Raw genomic sequence first — 26,982 nt, 5'->3', positions numbered from 1 at the left:
ATTTTTTTTGAAAATGTTGATGCAGATATCTAAATCAAAATATGAACCAGTATAAAGTTCCTCAGTCCTCATAATGGTTTTAAAAAAATATGAAAAATATGTAATATTGGATCTAATGTTTATCATAGCTGGGGTACCTATACTCAGCCTAAGACAATTTTTACAAATTAAAAAATATTGATACTAATTAATATTGATTACTAAAAATCTAAAAGTTTCAAACGACAGCCCTCATATAATTTCAAACCTACCTATTATTATCGTAGGCATGATATTACTTTATTTATACTTTAATTACTTAAAACCACTTGTTTAAATTTCGATTTAGATATAGGTATACATCAACATAATATCATTGAAATAAGTCGTTAGATTAACAGTTTAAAGGAAAAAAGGAAATATTCTCATTTGAAAAAAAATTGGTATCGCCACTAGACATTTCATAAATGGTATAAAAAATCAAAAAGTATTTGAAAATATGGTCTTTAAATGCGTACTTAAAATGTCTAAAAATAAAAATTTGAATAAATTTATTATTAAAGGACACATTGGGGTGAGCATCGTATCACTCTGTACATACATTATTATGTATACAGGTACCTATAGATGATGCGATGCGAGAAAATTTTACTTTATCGCCTTATGATGTATACAATAAAGACATCCATATATATTGTATGGTCGAGCCATCGAGATATTGGCGTTAATAATAATAATGATGAGTACATCGCGCGACACCCTCCGTCGCCCTTTTCGGTTCGATAAACTATAATATAATATTATACGCGATGTGTAAACAGCACACACCGTGCGCGTCTTTATAGCCATTATATTATATTATATTATGCTTGATGAGATCGTTCCGCGGATTTTATCACTTATGGGCGAGTGGCACACGTGATGATGATAATAATAATATATATATTACGTATACGGTATTATATATATATATATATATATATATATATACGCATATAATATAGTAAGCGTGTGTTGTAGATGAAGTGGTTTTTCGGTCGTCGACATCATACAATGGGACGTGTTTTTCTTGTCACTCGTTGAACACACATACACACACACACACTCGCACGTCAGACGCACACACAACGAATAAGACTCGTATAATATAATAATATGAACATCGCCGCGGCCTAGAGGAATGATAATCCGACGGATTTTCGCTCTCGCGTAAGAAACGCGCCTTTTATAATGTGAGTGTGTAATATACGCTCGTTGCACCTCACCGGCGCGCTGTCCGACGTCGTCGTGAATTACTTAACGCGTATAATATAACGATATAGGTAGTATAATGTGCTGCCTATCATATTATGAAAATGTATACAGGGTGGTGATGAGGTGCGTTTTTGGCTCTCCACGGTCAGCTACCTATATATATGCGTACGCGTGAGCAGACTGTATATTATGTGTCCGTGACAACTGCACCCGCAAAGCCGTTTTTTTTACTGTGCACACTTGGTATTTTTTTTCCGAAATCCGCACATATCACCAATGATAATATGACGTGTGGACGGTTGTACTGCACAGGCTGGAATGCACCTGCTATATAGGTAAACGAAGGTCGAAGACGCGTCTTGTGCGGATAATATATAACGCGTCAATAATGTTTTCAAAACGAGTTAAACAATAAAATAATAATATTTCCTCTTCAAAACAATACTATACCTATTTAATATTGTATGTCAACCTATATTGTATTATGCTTACGAGTCACTGAAAATTAATTTATTTGCGGTAGGTACCTAATTACTTCTACATATCGCTACATATCAGATTATGATATACGTATTTTAATTTAAACAATATAACAAACGTTTTTATGTTCAACAAACAGCTCCTGCTGTTGAGTAGCCTGCACTCTGCAGTAGGCCACCGTAATAAATGTGTTATGTGTACAATTTAAATTCGACAATCAATCATTGTATATGATGAAAAAAAATCTGAGCTAGGTGTTTTTTGTGTTTTTGGTAACTATAATAAATTAATATTAAAATGTTAACAATTGTTCGTATTTTAGATTCTGAGTGAAGCAAAGGATACCTATATTTATTTTACAATGAAGTATATTTATTTTACTTATTTTTGTGTTATAAGACACTTTTTCATTTAATCATAAACGTCGAGAGAGGTTTGTGGTCGAAAATTGGATTTAATTGGTACTTTTAGGAGGTAAAGATTTAAAATACTTTTTAAAATGATTGAGAATTAAAAAAAAAATTATGAACATTTTTAAAAATGTTAATATTAATATTGAAATAATTATTTGGTAACCTTGGTTGTTTTGAAAAGTGCCGGGAATTTTTTACTTTCAACCCCTAAAAGTACAAACAAGATCCAATTTCAACCAGAAACCACCCTCAAAGTCGAAAACCAACACATTATTTTGTCTTTAAACACGAAAACACATCATTATAAAACCGATACATTCGTCAATCTGCTCAGTCTTAAATAACGATCGTTAGTAGTTCGAACTCTATTTCCTATTATATAATAATATATAATATTATGAGTTATAACCTAGGTAGCTACTATATAATTATGCATAATTTTTTTTTTTTTATTGAAATATGCAAATGTTGTGTTGCAACCTATATTCATAATATTATCTGTAAATTTAAAGATTTAAAGAACGATTATGACAAAATTATAATACGTTTAAAAAAACAAAATATTTATCGTTGATTTGTAACAGTTCTTCGAAAATGAACGAGGTATAGAAACCTATCATAAAAACAGTCTGGTAGGTATTCGACGCATGCGTGGAGATGAAAACGTAAGTATTATAGTATGTATAATAATATGTCTATAATATTCTAATAATATAATATATGAATATAAAACAAAGTTGTCCTTCACACTAATGACACTCATATGTATATTATAATTGTTTTTGTCGTAGCAAATTGTATTATGGTTTAAGAAGATGCGCCAACGCACGCAATATTTGTTTTTCCTATCTGACCCACGTACAACTTGGCAAAATTGCGTTCCAAAAAAAATTGTACCAACCATGTTTCTTATGCTTTAGTATTAAAGTAAATTGATCTATTATAAAACGTAAATGTAATAACATTGTCTGTGTATGTAAATTGGATTTTTACGATATTTAAATTTGTTATGAGTAGGTACGTAAAATATTACAATTCTAATATGCTCAAATCTCACTTTAAAGTTTGAATTTATCAAAAACTCAACTTTAAGATTGATATTAAGTCAATTCATTTTAATAATAAAGCTGAAGGCACATATGGTTGGTTTTCCCGAACGCAGATTTGCCAAGTTGCGCGTGGGTTAGAGAGAGAAAATAAATACTGCAATAGTTTTAAATGTTTTATGATACTGCAATATAATGAACCTATAACTCTTCAAATAAAAAGTATCGCCTTCAATAGTACATTGTAAAAATTGACCCGAAACATTAATCAGTGATAGCTGTTTGGGAAAAAGTTTGAAGGGGATAATGGTGTACCCCTTACCACCCCTCTCCCGTGTGGACTCTCGTTGTTCAGTACTTCTTATGTTACTGTAAATTGGATGGCAGCGACATTCAATAACGATCGTCGGACAACGGACGCACGTATTATTAACATCACTTCTCTCGTGTAGCCACGTAGGTTAGGTTTATATACATATGTGCAATAATATTATATATCCCGCCTCGTCACCAGCTTTCATTGCCAATACAAATATGACAGTGGTATTTTTCTTATGGCTCGAAACGGATTTTTTTCAGATTGATTCGAACGAACGATCATCATCAATAGGTTGACACCAGTCTGCAGTATAGGTATGTATTTATATACTATATAGGTAGTGTATTAGTAAATAGGTGGGCATCGGGCCAAAATGTTTGGAGGAGGGTTTTATATAGATTGCATGTACATAATTCATTATGGTATATCGAATAACTCAAATTTATATTTAATAAATAGAGTGCTGCGGAGATTACACACGTTGCACATATTATATATATATATATATTAAATATACTCGCATCAACAGTTGGGTGATATTAACAAGATTGTATTAAGATTATATTACATATAAATTATATTGAAGTACAACAATCATAATATAAAGGCTATTTAAATACTACGCGATACTGCAGTAGGAAAGTTATATCTTGTTGAGTAGATCGGTGGCGAATATGAATTTAATTGAGGTGGATATAGAGTTTTAGGGGTCCTGAAGTTCATAATGTTCATATGATACAGCGAGAGATTCCGAAAGCATAGAATTGTATCAGTTCTGTGCGGTTTTTACGGCATTATAGGTAAACATATAATATGTTTGATGTCAAACTATATGTACCATTTTTGTATAGCCGATTCTTAATAATTTTTATAGTGTCGATGACTTCGAACCTTCTGAGAAATTTTAAAGGGAAACTGTAACATATGACGTATTTTGTTTTATTTCGTGTAGTTGTGTGTATTGAAACGACCATTCTTGGTGCCACTGCCATGTAACTATAATATGTAAGTGTGCATTTGTTTTTAATTTCATGCTAGTTTATCATTTAAAAATGGATGATTGTGTAATTGTATGATGGATAAGATTGTACTTTATTGGTGGCCTGATTGGCGCATTTGTTTCAGATGATGTTGGAGTAGCCAGAGATCTAGAAGAATTTTATTTTGAAGTTGTTATTTTGGAGATTATATAATTTTGAATGTGGAAACTAATGTCTGAATTCTGAAGTATTGTGGTTATTTTTATATTGTTGATTGCACTGCAGTGAGATTGTGTAAAAATTATTTTGTCTTCGAGGTTATACTTTTTATAAGATAAATAAAATCATTGAATACACACGTATTATCTAGGTATGTATAATATTATGTTAAAGTGTCATTATATATATTATATATATTCACTAATTATATGTCTGTTATTATATGTCAACAATTGTACCACCTATATGTGTTTATTGTGGAAATAATTTATATAACACACCTGATCCTAAAGCGATGCTTTAAAAATTGCTCCTAGTTAAATATCAACAGACGATTCCACGATTGATTCCCAGATGCATTTTCTTTGTACGATAATAAATGGATTCTAAAGTGGATTAAGTTATATTTTGTTTAAATAAAATTATTTAAAAGTTGGTAGCTTGAATGTATCCCACTTAAAAGTCAATTATTCAAGCCATCCAGTACCTATCTATATGCCTTAGACAAATAATACTGGAGCTCCTTGGTATAATAGTATATGACTAATAATGCATTCCGCGAGGACTTTACAAATACCAACAGTTAACGTTTATTAACTCGACTCTACGAAAATTCCATTCCAAACTTGACTCTATAACCATCAGCTCTTTAACTCTCGCGTGTCTTCAATTACCACCCCTAACAATCCTAAAAATAAATGACCAAAATGCACGCTCTTGAATACTAATGTATAATTAAAACAAAACATCATATGTAAAAAAAAAATAGGAGGTGCCGCTGTTGATGAACACTCGCGGTTTCCCTATTCACGCCCATCAAAAATCCATTTTTAATCATTATACTTTGTCATCACATATTTTACTTATTATGCATCTTTGTATATGGATTGTAAATAAAGTTTATTTATTGAAAAAAAAAATTGGTTTCAACAAAAAAATGTAAGGAATATAGAAACCTTAACACGTAAATATAATTTCTCGTGGATAATAAATATATACGGAATATCTATATACATATTGTGTGAGATACAAAATTATTTGTTTGTATGCGCGTGTTTAATTTACTATGCGTTGAACCCCTTGAAACATACGTGAGCCTTCAGATATATATTATGTTGGAAATACACTAGAGACAGGTTTTTTGTATGCACAAATTTCCATAAGCAACCAATGACGTTTTGTTTGTCTGGTTATGTACCCATACAACACACTCGAACACCAAACTGAACCCAATTACATTTTTTGAACGATCATCCTACAATCCTCCGCAAGTTTATTATAAACAAGTCAAAACATTGTACCTACATATAGACCTCAGTGGAAAACTCCAGAATAAATAATATTATCTCATGCGCGTTACAGAACCGGAATGAAAAATAAAAAGTAACCTTATAGTTGACTATACCAGTCATATACCAGTCATATATTATATGACTGCATGCTATAGGGGGCGATCTCAATTGTATACTTTTATAGGAAAACGGGAAATTTGGATTTAAGACAAATATAATATTGATTATTGCAGCACGACGAACACGAAAATTAAATAGTATAACGAAAAATACCTAGGTACCAATAAGTAAGTAATCCTAAATAATAATTATACCCTGGTAGTTGGTACCCATACATAATATCACCCGAATACACAAATATTTTTATATATACTCGTGCAATTAAATCTAGCGGTTATTACTTCCTTTAAATGGATCAATCCGTAGTCGGTACCTATAATAAATATTATGTACTCGCGCTTATATCGCCTACACCGCTGAGGAGTTTATAGCGATTGCTGTTTTTCCGTTACAATATTATACGAATCTGAGGGAATTTTCAACATAATCGTCTTTATAAAGTCTGATATATATATACCTACAATCTACATTTTATTATACATATATATATATATAGGTAATAGGTACATATTGTATAACGCTGGAAGTTTACACGTGGTATTCGACGACGGAGAGCCTGTAGCGAGTTAACCGCGATATTATAATATATATATAGACTTTCCGAGGTCTTGGGGAGGGTGTATGCGCAGGGTGTATAATAATAATAATATTATATATTTTCCGTCGAGGTTTTCGCTATTGATCCACGCGGTGGCTGGCGACCGCAGCGCGTATATTTTATATTATATAGGTACAATATGATCGCACGCAGCTCTTTCGTCTGCCGCCTCCTCATCTTCTTATATTCGTCTACTTTTTCTTCTTCTTCTTCTTCTTCTTTGTCACCACCATCTAACGGCGTATATATATAGTATATACAGATAATATAATATTAATATGTATATATACAATATGTAGGTACATAAATGTATATTGTATATACGTAGTGTAATCTTGCTGGCTTCGGCGCCGTTTTTTCCCGGACCAATCAAGCGGAAAAACCACGCCCATCGCGCAAACGGTGCAGTTTTCTTTGCTGTTTTTATATTTTCTTTTCCGACTCGTATACCTACATACACACACACATACACACATATTATATTATATTCATTTTTGTATAATATTTCTATATGCATCTTGTCAAACACAGCTTCAGCGTGGTCCAAGTTTGTAAATATACTATGATATAGCGCGTACTCACCTATATATATATATATTGAATGTGAGATAGAAATCCCGATCAGTATATTATAATGACCCAATGGCAGATGGAGAGCGCATATTATACATATCGACACTCTTTACATGAGTACAATATAAGTATAATATATTATCTTGGGGGTGTAATTATATATAACTGTTAGTTTAGGGTTCCGCTTATAATGTGGACACGTTGGAACCAGATCCATTTGCTCACATTAAGCGGCCGTTATATAAAATAAAACAATATTGATTAATATGACATATTTAGGAACTAAATAAAATTACTGCTTTGACAGTTTTCAGGTGAGAAATATGACGTACAATATCGTGTACAGTTGTCCGCGTAGTCCAACCTGATGTATATCTGCAGGCTAAACGTGTGCAAGATAATAATATACCTACTATCTTATATCAGATAAAGGACTATTTTCGTGTTAAATGAAGGTTATAAAATTGGAATTGGATTATTGGAACCAGATTAACTACATTAACCGATGCCCACACTTTAGATTGAATCCAATGTATATATGATATAAGTCGGTATGGGCGAGGTAAAAAAAAATAAATCGTATCGCGGTCACCAGATATACATGTGCTTAATTTCAGATATTGAATTTCGAACTAAATATCATTAAAAAAAATGAGCATAATATATGATATAGGTATAGATACATTTCTTTCCGAGTACGGCATTTGACCGATGAACCGTCGATATTATATTATATAATATATTGGAGAGTATAGTGGTGTGAGTTACCTGAATTCCGAAGTTCGAACTTAAGATTGTCGTTTATTAATAATATATAATATGAGCAACGTTTTTAAATCAGAACGGACGCAAAAATGTTAAAATAAATATTTGAAAAAAAAATCGAAAATACAAAACTTAATACCGTTTTAAAACAGTTTTGAAGAATTTTAATTTTTACTTGTTCGTTTTTTTTTCTAATATATTAAAAACTACTTATTGTTGAACGCGCATACCCGGGAGTCGGGACCGCGATCGCAGCGACGGCTTTTGTCACAACGGGCATTTCGACGCCTATACTCAGAAAAAGTTTAATCAGAGAAATGGTTTTTATTCACTTCTGTTACAGGGTAGGCACCTACTGAAAAATTAAGCGAATGCAATAATGTACGAGTGAAATGTACGTTTTCTTTAAAGAGCTGCAGTAATAAACGTTCTACGCCTTACAATTGCGCGTATATTTATTATTTTTGTTAGGTATGAATGGTTTTTGTAGCTTTCATGAAAGTTATGATAAAAGAAGTAACTAACTTTTACCCTAATAAATTAAAAAAACATTTTTTAAAACTATTATCTTGATTCTATTCGATTTCACAAACCGGAACTGTCTTTATACTTGCAGACTATAGACTATAGTAGGAACCCGAAAGTTTAATTGAAGAACTTGTGAGGCTTAATTTGATTAAACGTTCTTATACGTGAGTGCTATCGTTAATGATAAACTTTATATCTACAACAATAAAAACATTCTTCGTAGAAGTTTTAATGATTTCTCTATTATATTCTGGTACTGACCTTAAATTATTTAAATAGGTACTCATTTCTTGATATTGCTTTAAAAGTTGCAATATATGGTCTCTCCAGGTCTCCTATTGACGCACATAATTTAAAAGAAAAAATTCTCTATCCGCATAAATGTGTTTTAAAACATTTAATAAAGAAGTAGGTACCAATTAATATTTTTTTTTAAATCGATAGAATGTACTATATAGATATACCTATTAAACAGAAAATATATATTACTATGTATAAACAATTATACGTACACGGAGCGACGTAGTATATCACAACTCGAAAGTCATAAGTACATCACAGGCGTATATATTTATACTATTATATATATTATTGTGTCATAATATGTGATGTATATGCGTGTGTAGTGTAATCTCAAAAACGATTATAATAATAATATAATAGATAGAAAACCATGTAGGTACAACTTCGTGTCGACGCGATGGGAAAGACTTAAAAACGTCGCGCGGAGGTTTTGGGGCGTGAGGCGCTCGTTAATTTGTTTGGAGAGGATCCCACCGCCGCCGCCGTCGAATCGTGGAGCTCACCATAAATATTTAGATTCGTACGTGATGTACGGCGCGCGGCAAACACGCAGCAGCACTCGGCAAGTCAGTCGGACGAGAAGTGAAAATGAAAAAATAAGAAAGTACAACGGCAGTGGAGTGTGAGACAGTAGACGCAGAGAGAGAGAGAGTGAGTGAGAGAGAAGAGAAACGAGCGAGTTCTCATTCGTCATCGTGAAGTCTTCTGTAGCATGGTACGTCATCATCCCCGTAACTCGTCACACACGGTATGCTTATATCTATATATTATTATAATAAGTACACAACCGTGGTATACCATGCAACGTATGTGTCGTTTTATATTATGCTTTTATACACGATAATAATATTATAATACACTCCAAGACTTCCGACGATTTTTTTTGTACCTATGTATAATTTGTGTGTGTGTTTATAAGTACCCAAGTACTGTTGTACTACTGTGTATATCGTGTACGTGACTCGCACTTGAACGTGTATATATATATATATATAATGATAATTGTTTTTCGTTCACAACAACATTTCATAACAACAATAAATATAATATTACAACGTTTATTAGACTCTCGGACATCGAGAATTGTGCGTGTGTGCTCTGCAGTATTTTTATACTATTATTATTACTATTATTATCATCATCTCGAGTACCGGGCGTGATAAACACACATTTGGTTCTCCGGGCGGCCCGTAGTCAAACAAAACGGACGTGTATGATGCGATGAATTTTGTGTTTATAGTCCCGTCGGACTTTCGTACACGATTTACATATCAAATTTATAATATATTATTATGTATACGGTATACCTACATAAATGTATGTGAGGTATTTATGTCCTCTCCCTCACACTCCCCGTCTATATGCGTGTGTGTCCCTCTCACTGTATTTTATACATGCGAATAACGAAGGTTTATTCGGTTTCCATCACGACAATACATAATATTATAACAGAACCTGACTGTCCGATTGACAATAGATAATATGCGGTAAAATCGTCAATAAATAATTGGCGGAATGACGATTTATTGTTTGACACATATATTATGACGTTTCACATATTATGACTTATGGTATTAATGTATTATATTTGTAGGTGTATATAAATATAAAGTATGTAGAGAGTGATCAGTACGACGGCGGACCACCGAACGGCAGCGATGCCGACAAGTTAAATAATATGCAAACGTTGAAAAAACATCATTACCACGTGTCTTTATCGATCGATTTATTCTACCAGTCATATTTTTAACGACCGTGGACAATCTGATTGCTTCGTGTTAATTATTCTAGTCAAGTGGCCTATATTATTTCACAAAAAAAAAAAATGTTAAACTATCGATCTACTGACATTAAGATAGCGCACGTTCCACCACGGTCACCGACACTCGCTACTGAAACACTTGACTATTCACATTTTAAAAACATTTTACTTTTGAAAAAGTGTGTATTCTATAGATAGTTCGAATTCTTAGACGATATTACCCGAGGGCAACCAATTTAGTAATACCTACGGGTGTTGCTGGAGAAAAGTCGTTCTCATTTAGAGTGAAAGAATGACATATTTCAAAATATCTCCACCCACGTATTGCGTATGGTGTGGCATTAACATGGATTTATAAGACCATATTCCTAGAATTCCAATAACATTATTTACTAAAGAAAATCAATTTTCTTGCGCCAGATGTAGAGGGGCGAGAAACGTCTTTCTAACGCCTAACCTCCCCAGGAGATACATTATGACTCCATAATAATGTAAAAACAAACATATTTTTACGTATAATATGGTCATGGTGTGACATTATTATGGGAATTTATAGGACCGTTCCCGCTTACCAAACATATTACAATATATTAAATACGTAGTACCTAGTACCTACGTACCTACATTTTTTCCAATTATTATAATAACATCAGATTATTATTTCGCGCTTTCCCGGGAAACGAATAATAATCGAAAGAAAAAATTACTTGAGTAGAAAAGCTATATATTAAGGTGTACGAGTTGTAGGTATAGTACTTCAAACACGCATAATATTATAAATGATATTTTGTCACGGCTTCGTGTAAACAATGATGATAATCATAAAAATAAAAGACCATTTCGTAACGCTCATCATTAAAATCGGCGTTCATAAATATACGTTATACACTCGCTCACACACTAAATAATGATGACGACTATTATACGAGAATCAGACACAGAGACAGCGCAGCGACTATAATATATAACAACCGCAATAATGATATATAATATAATAAATAATAATAATGATAATCATTACGATTCACGCAAACGGGAGACACGGACCGCGTTGTGACGGGCGTGCGACGAGAACTTCAAGACCTGTCGACAATTTTCTCGTGAATACTCGTCTCCACGTTTTGAAATAATAATAATAAAGAAAACGAAATCTCAGTTCCATTGTATTACACGTACACTTATATACAATACTGATAGACACATTTTTGCGGAATTTCTAGTACCTATACTTATTACTTAGGTATAATACTATACAAATATATATTATATAAATTTTTTTTTAAAAATTATTGTTGGTGCTAAAAAAATGATTGTAGACCATTTAAAAACCATTACCAGCCCCACAAATCCACATAATATTTGTAACTGTTACGTACCTATAGTTAACATTACAACTTAAGTATAACATACATACAAACCACGATAATGGAAGGTATTGCGACACTAAATAATAAAGCGATTTATAACACAGGCATAATAAGGGCAGTGTAGAGTGCATGTTTCTCGATGTGTTATTTTTATAAAATAATTAATCCTAAGTCACACCTGACATAAGGTAGTAAATACGGATACTATCGGATAGCGGGATGACCACCAACAGGAAACGGATCGCAATGTCACATAGAATATCTGCATCAGTGCAATAAATACTGTTACAACTTTTGAAAATAATTCAATACGATGCAGCCTATTACAATTGCTATGGCTCATAAGACTATATAAATATATATATATATATATATATATATGAGGGGTCTGTCGAAAAAGCTGAACAGGTGGTTCGAAACATAAATTATGTAGCCAAGATACCTATACTTCAAAGGCCGGTCGTAACATCACCTCTCAATGTCTTAATTAAGTTAATAGTGATTTGAAGCTTATATTTTCTAATATTGTAAAAAGTATTAAATTAATAAAGATAATATCTTTATACTGGATAAAATAATGTCAGTGTAAACTGTAAATACTTAATTTCCACGTTTTATCATCATTAATTATGGTACGTAACGTAGTATAGGTACATATATTAGGTAGGTATAGTAATAGCCAATAGGCAATGATATTTAAAATATGTAAATTTTACATAGGGAATAGGGATTAGATTTTGAGCAGAACGATGAATGTATTGATTTTACAATGATGTAGCTTAATTTGTTTTTAGTATAATAATTATTAATAACATTTTTCCTGGCAGAAAAATGCTTAGAATTTTAACTTAGAGGGTGGATTTTAGTGGCAAAATTAAAATTAAAATGTCCAGTATTTGTTAATATTGTAATCGGGAAAACACTAAAATATGGACATTTTTACAGAATATGTACCAATTTTCGATTTTGTGTTTTTTGTGTTATTCATAAACTATTAATCGTATATATATACGATAGATAATTATACTTGAAATGTATATATCCATATTATATATATACATTTATACATTTATTAAAATATATATAAACACAATTTTTTATGGCTATTTTAAGTTCAAATTTGGACGAAATTATATATTTAAATGAAGGATAACGATGGAAGTTGTTTTGTTGTAATTTAAAAATAATATTTGTGGGTAAGTAGTTGAAACTTTTTACGTACCTATATTATATGTTGTATACACAATGACATCTTTGAATGCAAAATTTTCGGCAAAAATTAATTCAGCCTACCATATTACGTAAAATAAATGTCTATAATAATAGCAAGATTAATAAATATATCATACAGTATATCATTATGCTCAATAATAAAGACTGACCGATCATTTTCGCAGAGAATTGTTTTTCATAGGTAAATATATGATCTATCATTGAATTCAAATTTAACACACACATTACTCAATTACACTCGACATCTACTGGCTACTGTATAGCAAAACGATTACATATTTAACCCCTTTTTTATGATTATTTGTTCTTCATAATATTATTGTCGATACCTACTTATTATCAAGTTTCTCTTGAGTCGTAGTCGGTAAATTATCGGGCCACGGCGAAAATGTATTCAAAATGTAAAAACATTTACGATATCGGATTTATAACACATACCTATCGGAGTTTTGTTTTTTATTTTTAGCAGGCCAAAAAATACGTTTTACAAAAGATAGTTTCAAACGCACACCTTGCACCCCCTCGACCGAATGACGCGTCTGATGCACAACACACTGCATAATAATATGATATATGTATTTTAATATTATATTTTCGCGCCCGACGACATCGACATTCTTCTGTAACCAAACCCCTCCACGAGCTCAGTCGTTCGCTCCGCACTCAAACACTGAAACGCCATAATATAATAATAATATGTATATGTGAATGAGTATACTGCTTCACCGTTTACCGGCGAATAATGTTCACAGTGGGACGTCTTCGCATCGAACGTTTACTGCACACACTCACTATACATAATATATGTATATTATTGTGTCCACAAGTATACACAATATTATTATTGTACATGTATAATATTATCAATGAACGCGGCGGCGGGCGTGTCCACGCGGCGTGTTGTTTGTGAAAGTCTATATATTATGGCGAGCGGCGGCGTACACGTATTATTATTATTATTATGTAGACCTTTGTGCGACCGGATACGAGGTCGCGGGGGCCTCGCGTATTGTTGATACTTATTGTTCCTGTTTTAGTTTAAACGCCTAAACGCTACTGTACATAGCTCAGACACACACATACATGCGCATGTTATATACCTGTACTATATTATATACACTTCAGTTTATACAGTGTGTATACGAAAGCATATTATGTACCTACGTGGTATATATAATAATATAATATATTGTGTGTATGGGTCCATGAGCTTGAGTGAGTGCTCGCGTATACCATTTGTGGTATTATACAAATATAGGTATACCTAGCTGGCGTAAGACCGTAAGTATTTGTGTGATGTTTATAATAATATATAGGTATAGGTTCACTACAAGTATATAAGTACCACCAGTGGCCGCTTACGACAATTGTCCACCATCGGTTATCTAAATATTATAGGTTTAGATATATTATTTATTAATATATTCGTACATAAATACATAATATTATATGTAATCCATCAGCCATGCTCACCCCCTATTTTTTCTTTAATAATGAATTTACACAAATTCTGATTTTTGAAGTTTTTAAATTCTTGAGATTTTTTTATTCAACTTAATAAGGAGTGTCCTGCGGCAATAAAAACTTCTGTTTTTCAAATGTGAACACCTTTTTTTACTGTAAATTATTTAGTGGATAATAATTTTGAAAATATGGATGTACCTAATTCGACATTTCGTCGAGTTGTTTCTCGGCTATCAAAATCTTTATACTATAGTCTTTCAAAAATATAAAATTAGATCTAGAATAAATTGTATATTACTGGACCATTTTATAAATTATAAATGTTGACAATTGTAATTAGCCATAGCCTCCAAATCTTCCAAATCGATTGTAATGAATCTATACGTTATTCTGAGTACACAATTATACAAAGTCAAATAGCTAAAAAACTACTCGTTTGAATTTTGATTTGATTATGTCAACATTTTCAGAAAGGACTTTTGCTAAATAACTTACAATATAGAAAAGGAAGGTTCTCATTTTAAAAATAGAAATTTGTATCTCTATCTCCTCAAGACATCCATTAAATACCTGGTACAAAAAGTCGCAAGAAATTAAAAACATGTAAGTACTTTAGGTAGGTGTATTTGAAAATTCCAAAATCACTTACTTACAAAATCAATTACTGAAGAAAAAAATATGGTGAGCATGTTTTGTGAATAAATATATATATTATAATATATTATGGTGTACCTATATTATGCGTAAGTAAGACGGAGACAACACGTCATGCGGGTACAATCATTATATTAAAGAAGAGTTTCATTGATGACACGTCTTTCGATCATTGCGTATGGTTATTAATTATTATTATACAAGATCAAACCACCATGCTTACTTTGGGCGCCTAATATGAGGATTACCAAAAATGATTTATGAATGATAAAACTTTAAATTTGATTTATTTAGAAACATGGTACCGTAAAAAGTCTTGCCATGTAGCATTGTTACCGCGGTCTATGTGAGCTGTCTATGTGGCAGCCAGTTAATATTTTGGGCCTGAAAGCTAAAAAAATAAACGTTTGTTAATGCTACAGTTTTTCCCATCGAATTATTTCACATTAGTATTAACATAACTATTTGGTGAGAGAGAGAGAATAAAAAATTAACTAAAAATTCTATACGTATAGAAGGTAATGTACATTACCTCTAAATTTCATTTTCATTTTTTTGGGTTTGTTGATTGCAGTACCTATTTTATTTTAATATTTCTTGTTAAAGTGAACCAATTTTGTTATAACTATATTGTAGCTATATTGCAAGTCTTATACTCCTATAGTCCTATGTTAGTATAATTTTCTCGCTACCATTAGCGGCTAGCACTAAATAAATAAGTTTCTACACTACTCAGAAAAATTATTTTTCACTAATGATTAGGTTTGGACCTATAACGGAATGGAGGGTGCTATGCGAGGAACATAGATTGTTGTATCTTTAGTTTGGTAATTCACGGTTTCAAGAGGTCTAAAAAACAGATGGAGAGTATACCCATACTATATGGTGTTATACCCAGGTAGTATTGTTTATCATGGAAAATGCACTCATACACAATAATAAAATCGAATATCGTGACCAACTAATACCGAATATAACAAGTATATTATAATTTATCATTATAATTTACTAAACACTATCACGATTGACAGCACAATATTATGTGATTGACCTTGAATGATTTCCTACACAATTATTATTATCATTATTCAATATTTATTGTCATACAAGCTAAAAACTATGAAACATGAAAACGGTTTATTCTGGTACAGTGGTACATCTATATACTATACATAAATATGTATATATGTATTATTGTGTACTTGAGTTTCAACATGGTTGTCGATGGCCAAAACTGTTTCATTGATATACGCATTTTTAGGTACATGTATAGGGGAGGGAAAAAACGCGCGTAACATAATATTACATTATATTATAACGTATACAATATATGCATTAGTATTTTAGACGTTGCGGTGTGCTACAGACTATAGTGTATGTATAGTAATTCGAATCGTTCGCTCTTATGTATATTCATTTTATGCCATTATTATATACTGTTATATTGCAAAAGACCGAAAACACAGACTCGACGCCGTCGCGTTTGCGACAGTAATATAATAATAAGGAACAGCGTTTTCATTTCTTTTTCTCTTTTAATGTCACCCCATACGATAACCGACTGCGTTGTGTGTCTCATATGCACCCCGTGGCTACAGTTATTATATATTATACCTATTAGCTATATAATATTTATAAACTAAGGGGGTCCTTATTTTTTCAACTAATTTTTTTTCAAGCTTGCAGCTATAATATAGTAGGTAAAGGAACCTCCTATACACTATTTCGTTACACCATAAAAATAAATAATTTCAGTGATATATAACATTCCTACAAAATACTTGCAGGTTTCAAAAATTCTTTCCCGTTCCGAGAAGAGGATTTTAGAAGTTTAACCAAAATGGACGGTTTTTTAGTATAATCAGAAATCAAAAAACACGGCCATACTATAATATAATATAGCATAACTGGTAAAATAAATAATTTAGCAAAATAATCTTTGCGTAGTCATATGCATTTTTAATGGCCGATTGAAGTCCAAATGTTGACAAAATTGGTTATTCGAACGTCTTTATAATAACGATCTATCCTCAGACGAATTTTGTTATTTCGCTATAATTCAAAAAATATTAATGACAGAAACTTAAGAATTTCACTAATCCTAGAATTATCATTTTCTATAGGTACTCATTGAAATTTTTTAATTATTTAATCTATATTTATACCATAGACCTAATATATAAATAAAAAACAACCAATAATATTATATGACATAATGATATTATTATTATTAATACGATTTGTTTAGGATTATAATAAATATTAAATTACATAATAAAATGAAGTATCTACCTTATATATAGGTATATTTTCTATTAAGTAGAATCAATTAATACTCAGTTGATACTTTTTTTTTCTTATTCATTAGGTAATTCACATATTATAATAATATTATGCTCTCTATATATAAAAGTTGATATTTCTAAATAGTATGTAGCAACCAATGCCATTTTCAGAAGGGGACATACAGAGCAACAAACATGCAGCAGTAGTATACCTTACGTATTGCACAGAAACGACTAATGGAGTATGTATATACATAATACTTTATAGTTTATACTAATACATATTATTATTACAATAGAGAGGGTGCAGTGGTGGTGAGTTTAACATGCTTTTTTTTATAATACATACTATTATGTGTATCCATATTATATATATATAGGTATATATTATAAAAGATAGGGACAATAAAAAATGTATTCTTATCCCTTATAGTATATTTATAGAGTATTAATAATATTAGGGTGCGAGTTCCATGTATATTACTATTTATATGTGTATGATATTATACTACACATATTAATACAATATATTTTAGATACATCCCTTATTCACATAATATTATATATTTGATTGTCAGCTATACATAATATGATTGTATTCCATGTACCTATAGTTGCACAATTCGCTTAAAGTCGTGTGACATATAATATCTGCATACATACCTATAACAGCAGCGTGTGTCGAATATTAAACACGCTGCAGCATATTATAAATATTACAAATTATAATATGTTCATACACTTCATAAGATCTGAAAAGAGCCTCAGCTCGATACAGATTAATTAGACAGAGCAAAGTAAAGCAGTTCTTTAATTGCAAAATTTATTTAACTACGACAACATTTCTATATTTAACTTGATTTGTATAACCTAACCTATAGTAGTAAAATATCAATATTATTATGCAACTGATTTTAAGTGTAATCGTAGTAAGTTGATATACCAGTTAAATGTTATCTTTCCGAAACCTGAAGCAGTATTATATACGAAAGCGATAGCCGATAGGTATATAACTTCCACGATATATAAGTACCTATATAGTCATATAGACAATATAATAAAACGAATTAAAATAAAATTAGAATATCATCACTCATTATAATATTAACATATTAACCCGCAGTTTGAGTATACAGAGTGAAACATTATATGTCTGATGTCTATATTATATTGTGTAGAAGTATTAAATATAAACAACTATATATTATAATTTATAAAGTTATAATATTATACTCGTGTAGCATTTTAATAATATAATTTTCAGTTTTTGATATAATAATGTTGATCGATGAAAAATTTAAGTCGAGTCTTAACAATGCAACTCGAATTACGCGTTTCTTATTTCAAAGAATATATAGTGTATCACATATTACAAACATATAATATTATAATATATAAACATATTATATGTATATTCATATTATCTTCGTATATTTTAATTATGTATATACATAGAATCCATGCATCCATTCAAGCCTTAGGCGTACATTTTGTGAAACTCCAAATTGCAATAATGTATAATCATATAGATGCTTCATAACAATGATTCATTCATGGAATTCGTGATTTACGAATATTTATTCAATGTTTCCTAATAATATGTACCTATATACAGTTATATTATACTTTTGGCGATAATAATATATAATTTTATGTATAATGATGCAGTCGAAACCTCCATACCGCCTTAAAAGTATATATAGGCGTATACCGCTTACCTTAAGTACGCATACAGGCTGTCCGAATGTGTGCAAACGTATTTGCCGTTTATATATACTTATAAACAGATAGACGTCTATACAGCTGATGCAGTGTTTTGAAAGTCGTTTTGAGTGCGCACTCGGAAACGTTTCTCGATCGATTCTCGAGTGTTGTAATGGCGGCGAAATGAAGTAAACCGACCAAGTGAACATCATGTTCCTATTTATTTGATTTGACCACTTCACACGCAACTTTAATAATAATTGAAGTAGCGTGCATCCTAGGGAATCTTGAAGTTTGTTTATGATTCCGCGTGAACATCTGCACGAACCGCCCAACGAGCCGTACCATATGGGACGTGTAGGTACATATACCTGCAGTATATGGCTGAGACGTGCTACTACTACCTACCTATATACATAATATTATGTTCTCATAAAATATAGATAAATATACAAAGTGGCCCATTTAATGTAAGACACTATTATTATTTCAAAAACTATGAATATTGAAAATATTTTTTTAAATATCATTCTGTCATTAAAAAATAAAATTGTAATTAAAAAATTATATTTTCATCTATTTTTTATGTAAATTAATTTGACATAATGAATTTAAAATTAACACATAATTATTAGAAAATAGGCTAGTAATACAATATACTATTTGAACATATTATATACATATAATTATATAAATATGATTCAAATATACAAAACAAATTCTAATTGTATAAGTACCTAAGATGTAATATAAGCACCTAAGTACATTTACATTTTTTTTTTCATATTAGGTACTGTGATACTATTTAACGAAATATTCTTAACCATAACCTGTAAATTATAACCTATTTATCTATTATTTTTATTATTTTTTAATGATAACATGTATTTTGTAATCCCTATTCCAAAGCAGAATATATTTTGATTTAGGTACACTGAAGTATATAAAAATCAAATTTTGGACGGCTAGTGTATGCAAGTTATACCTAAGTATTTATTGTATAGACAAGTGGAGTAGAGTGATATTGCTGTACATGGATTATTCCGAAAACGGTTTAACTACTATTTCAATTATTTAAACAGGTCATAAGCTATACTTGTCGGAAATATGATTTTTATAAATCGAAATACCTACTCCGAATATGAAATAAAAAATGTACCTAATACCATCTACATAAGTTGTCATACAAAAGAGTACCTACCTATACGTTTTGAAAATTTATAATTTATAACGATAAAAGTTTAAAACATACATATTTTTCCAAAAATGTTGTTTTATAACAGTTTAAAATTCTATAAAAGAAATATTAATTTCAAACATAAATCCTTTCTGAAATAATGAATTTCTTATGTTAAATGTATAACCCCGTACATAATATGCTGCACGTCGTGGTTGTGTATATTATACATAATAAATAGTCGGAGATGTAAGGCCTAAAAGTTTCAAAAGTTTTCAAGTGAAACTATTATTGAAGTATTAATTTTATTTTTATAAATAAATAAATCAATAACAGCTAATAAATCACTAATCACTATTATATAATTTGGTAAGGTGGTCATAAACAATTTTAATTGTGGAATAGATATACAAATCAAATTTTAGGTCTAAAATAGCAAAATGAATAGTTTCAATTTTTTTTTTTTTTTGTTTTGATAAGTTTCACCAGGCCAGTAAAACATGAAATTTTACATCTCTGTAACAAAGTGCATCATAATGACTGTACCTACGTTTTGCAATCGCACTTGCAGCTTAAAACTAACTCGTCAAATATACACTCTCCGTAGTCCGTATACACTTGTATAATTTACGAAATGTTATATAATATAGATAGGTATACTAGCTGCAAGTCATGTCTTCACAAATTGTTATTATAGGTCCCATTGATTTTTCTGAAATGTTGTTTTTATTTTGTTTTAAACTTAATTATTTTAAATTTTAATACTAGATTTTCCAAACCATTTTATCGAATATTTACAAAAAACAATTAAATATTTTTAGCTCCTCTGCTAACTTAATGGCTAATACATGCAAGATGCAACTCTCCTGAGGGTTGCTACTTGCTTTTAATGCATTTGTATTTGATTATATTTAATAGTAAGTTTTCAAGTACCAACTGTCTTTATTTTGTATAGTATTTTTTTGTCGTAGTTTTTCTCACTATATTCAATCTAATATTGTCCCCAAGTTTTATATTTAGCTGCTAAATTGTACAGCGTTTGTTATATATTTGCTTGACAATGCTCCAATTTATGTTATACTAGTGTAGAACTCACGTCTGTATATATTGAATAAATAAATAAAATATAATTTAAGCGCGTACCTTACGGACATTCGACGCTATAATTTAAACGTTTTAAAATTCGTTAATGTTGAACTATTGAATTGTATACGTAATTATATATATCATACACTAATATTATGTACGTAAAACACTTATTATTACGCCTTTAATATTGTTATAACATAATTTGCACTTAATATAAAATTTCATTTGAAATAGTTATAACCGATCGTTGTGCATAAGTCGCGCTCGATAGACACCCACCATACGCTTTATATCGTATATTATAATATTATCATATTATGTTTTATACATAAATTACCTACACATTCGGAACGTGTATTGCTGTATACATCGTTCCGTATATGAACAAAATTGACGAAAATATTATGTACGAGTACTTACGACACTATCGACTCATAGTATAATAAATAATATACTATACGCCCGTACTCTAATCACTTCAATCTTCGGTGTCTTTTCGTTTAATATTCTATTTTCACGAAATCGCGTTTTCCGCCGGCGATCGTGCAACGCATTCAAAAATCAAATGAGAATAAGGTGGTGGCACATTGTTCGCGGTCGTCACATTTTAAATTGTTGGGTGGGGCTTTAAATTATTATTTATTACCGTGATCAGTCACCAACGAGTGGTGTATTTTTATACTATATAAATTATATAAATTATAAAGGAAAACACGGTTCGGAGCGTCATTTGACGTATGACTTGTTCGGGCGGGGAATTTAACCAATCAACACAATATAATATTACAGCGTGTAACTGCACTACTGCAGCAGTGTGCGTTTCAGTATACTTATATGGATGTGTAGATGTTAAATGTGCCAACCTATATCATATTTATTCACATGGGCATATTATTAAAGTAAATTATATTAAAAATATTGTGTTGCAATGTGAATTAAAAAAAAAATCCCGTTGCAGTTAATGCGGCCTTATAATAATCTGTTATGCGTATACTTGTCAAGAATATCAGCGCGGGCGCTGAGTATACGCACTTAAGAGTTAAGGTGGTGCATTTGGAAAATTGAAACAATTATAATTATTTATCCAGGAAAATTAATACCGTGACAGTCTGACTATAATAGGTACTTATCCAGTTACGTATCACCTTGGTATTAATGCACTATTACGCAGTATTACCATATTAGTACCTATAGCCACCTAGGTTAATAATTAGTTAATCTATAATATTTACGTAACTTTGTGAATACACTTGTATCTTTATAAACAAAATCATAGCATAGTAAATAGTACTATACTAGTAGGTATTGATTTTTAAATATCGTTGAGTTTTTATCATTATTCAAATTACTATATAATTATAATATCCGTTGGCGGAAATCCATTAAAATTTCAGGGGGAGGCTAACATTATTAACATCAATGTAAGCAGGGGGCTTTGATCCCGAAAGGAGAGGGCTTGGTGGGCTTTTTTTTAAGGAAGGCTAAGCCCCTCAAGTCCCCCCCCCCTATTTGCGCCATTGATTATTAATATCATACTATTATGTCATATATTGTGTTCCTATACCTATATTTAATTAGTAATATATTTTAGTCGTTTACTTTAAATTCAGTTACCCTAATCGTAAAATTATTAATTCCCGTTAAAACTATAGCAAGTATAGCAGGTATACTCAAATTGTACACAATGTTTAAATCTTTGATTAGAACGGGACTTGGTTTTATCATCGATTGATGCCAACTCACGACTAAGTATCCGGCCGTCTCTAGTCTCTACTGTCTAGTCACTCTAGTGGATTTAATATAGACTTAGTCTGTGGCTTGAAGACGACAACTGCAGCAATGGGCCTCACAGCGGTTCCACATGGTGTTGAGTATTTTTACACGTGCAAATAGTGGTTGTGAAAAGTAAAAAACTTAGTGGTTTTGGGTATATATGAGGTACCTACCTACATTATGATACATTATATTATACTGCACCAGTCGTCGTGGCGCGCACTTCAATGTATAATATATAGGTACTTTATACATATACTATGTACTATATACATATTGTATATATATATATATATATATATATATGTATGCGTATTACTTTTATATGGGAATCTTGTTGAATGACAATATATTATATTATTATATTATATACTTACGGCACACTGTTGCTCGTGTGTGTGTGTGTGTGTGTGTGTGTACGTTTACTATTAGACGGACATGCTCGTGACGGGACGTTATATTATGTTATTATTATCAGATCAGATTTCTTCGAACGGGCGTTATGATGGGTCACGCATGAACACCTATGGGTGTATAACATATACTCTGTGCATACGGCCACGGATAAACACATTTGCCTGACCACACGACAACAATGCGTGTGTATAATATTATTATACTATGTGGTGCGAGTGTGGTGTGTGTGTGTGTGTGTGTGTGAGAGAGAGAGAGAGAGAGAGAGAGGATGGTTGACACAAAAAAAAGCTATAGAAGAGGTGCGAGGGAATATATTATAAGAAAGGTGTCGCGTATATATAGGATATATTATATATTATATACGCGCGTGTAACAATATATAAAGGACATTGGCATTTATGTTAAAAAGCCCCGTCTGAGGGCCGCGGGGATAGAGATTTAATCCCGCGGGGCGACCAAAATACCCGGTAGCTTAATCGTTAAAAGGTGTTGTCTCGGAACACATACATTATATATATGAATTTAGATACTATATTTATACATATATATACATACATCTCCGTGACAAGGGTCGTATATACTTATATATATACACACACACACACACAGTCATGAATTCTACTGGTTCTACGCGCGTATGTATACATATACAGCTCTCTTTTATACACACACACGCACACACGCACGCACGCTGGCATTATATACACACGCCGTAGTCTATTATGTCAGCCACATGCTGAGACCGCCATTGTCACCGGGTTTCGTTCCCCCGTCAACACTAATCTCTAAATACTATTTAAAAATGTCCATTTCCAGGATGCAGTTTGTGTGCGCCGTGCGGTTATACACCGTATATATAACGCGTATATAGTATTATATAGATTTGGTGTAGGTACCTATTATACGCACGCGAAAAAATATTAGATCTCTCTCACACACACACACACACCCTCGTTTTTTTCACACTCCGACTCACCCCCATCCACCTTTCCGCACACGGGTTTTTTCGCTTTTTTTTTTTTAGGCGAGTGTGTGTTGTGACAAAATAAATACACGCGGCTGCGGTTAATAATGAGAACGGGAGATCGGCGGTGGCGGCGGTCCTTAATAGCCTTATTTTTGTAACGGGGCGTAGTAAAGTATATATATAAAAAAAAATGATAATAATAATAAATAAATAATATAATGTACACCACCGCGACGACGTGCGGTTGTTTCGATTTGTTGTTGTGCGCTCGTGAGACCGACACCTAATGTATTTAATGGCTGCGGGCTTAAAACATTTGTAAAAAATAAAATAAAATAAAGGGTGTATGGCGAACGACAACACATTTCTTTTAGCTCTCTCCGCCTCCCGATATACGCAAACGTGTATGTGTGTATACAAACACGCGAGCAAGAAAATCGGATTGTCGTGTGTATGTGTGTGTGTGTGTGTGTGTTTTTATACGGAATGCGCACAAAAGGATAGGACGAGAGAAATTCATCGGCAAAATTACTTTTTCCCATGTGCTTTGGTTCCCATATATACACACGTACATCATATATATTATACATATACCGAGGGATCTGATCAATGCGCGTGGAAAGTTGCGGAGACGACGATACAATATAATATGAAAGACGTCGTCCCCACTCCGCGTGTTCGCAGGCACTGTACGTCATATACGATGGTATAATAATATTATTATAGCGAGTTCTGCTTAACGCGATCACCACTACCATGGTTAACAATTTACAGAATCAGAAACCGTTTATTGGAATCAAAAACGTAATCCGTGTAGGTATAAACCAATAATCAAATATTTGTAATGTCGTCGTTATAAAATTGAACTGTCCTTTTATTGAAATTATCATTTACCATGTACACCGGTTTCAAATATTGAAAACTATAAAGCGGATTATAATCATATGAAATAACACAAGTAGCCAAGTAATTTTGTAACATAAGGCTATTATGGCAAATAAATTACGCAGCGCTCAAATGCAAAATTAACTATTGATAATTTTATTTCTTAATTTTGAATATTTTTTTTTCAACAATAATAATATGTATAAGTATCAAATTAAATTAAATTATATTATATTATGCAAATATAATTGATAACTAAATATAATCATAAAAAATATCCAAATAATCAGTGAAACATTTATATCATCCAAACCAAATATTAGTGTAATTTAAATCTCAAAAAAAATTTTGTGACACATCACTATGCGACACTGGTTGATATATACCGAGTACACATTGGACAAGTAGGCACTGGACAGTAACCATCTACGGAAAATATATATCATATAGAGTAAATAACATTTTATTCGTGAAATTCGGTTTGTTTACAATATTACTAATTTTCTCATAAAATGTATTAGTTATGGCGAAAGGCTGGATGAATTTTACGTCCAAAAAATCTGTGTCCTTATCACCAAAGTAACAATGGTATCTTCTTTTTTTTTGGTATAGGCACCTAATAAATACAAGTGTATTTCTTAATTATTTGCGATTCACGAGAGTATGAGACACACACACAACTCACATATTATCAAATGTTTAATGTGAATATATAGAAAAAGTATTAGATATAAATGTATGATATTAATAAGATCTACAAAAAAAAAGGTAAGTTTATAGGTACTGACTGTCTTAAGTTCAAATTTTCAATAAATAATACTAATTATGTTCATACACCTAACATCTACATTCTACGGGGTCAGGCCAACCACGAAGTTGAGACATTTCAAGTACAGATCTGCACCCTAGCTGGCTTACCTTTGGCATCGCCACTCTAAACTAGTGAATACCGCGTGAGTTATGAGAATGGAAAAAACAACGCACTAAAATAAATCCTTATCTTGGAAAGCAACAAATTTGAGGCGACATCGAAAAAAGACTTAGGGGTGGCAAACGTGTAAATCCGTCTTTGAAATATATATACGGCCTACAACTGCGATAAGATGGGACCTCATGATAGTAAACTTTTGTACGAAATCGGACGTCATCGCTTGCGCTGCGGGGCGCGCCGCCCAGCTGGTAACCGTAACGCAATAATATTATATATTATTACTCCATAAATAGATATTATATAATTTAATAAAATAGTTCAGATTGTCAGACTATATTATGTATTTTACGGCATTAGGGTGCTGGTATTTATATCGTATGTGTCTTGTGTGTGTGTGTGTGTGTG

Source organism: Acyrthosiphon pisum, chromosome A2, assembly GCF_005508785.2.
Source record: "Acyrthosiphon pisum isolate AL4f chromosome A2, pea_aphid_22Mar2018_4r6ur, whole genome shotgun sequence".
Taxonomy (NCBI): Eukaryota; Metazoa; Arthropoda; class Insecta; order Hemiptera; family Aphididae; genus Acyrthosiphon; species Acyrthosiphon pisum.
The sequence above is the reverse complement of the archived record's forward strand: the minus strand, read 5'-3'. Positions refer to the sequence as shown.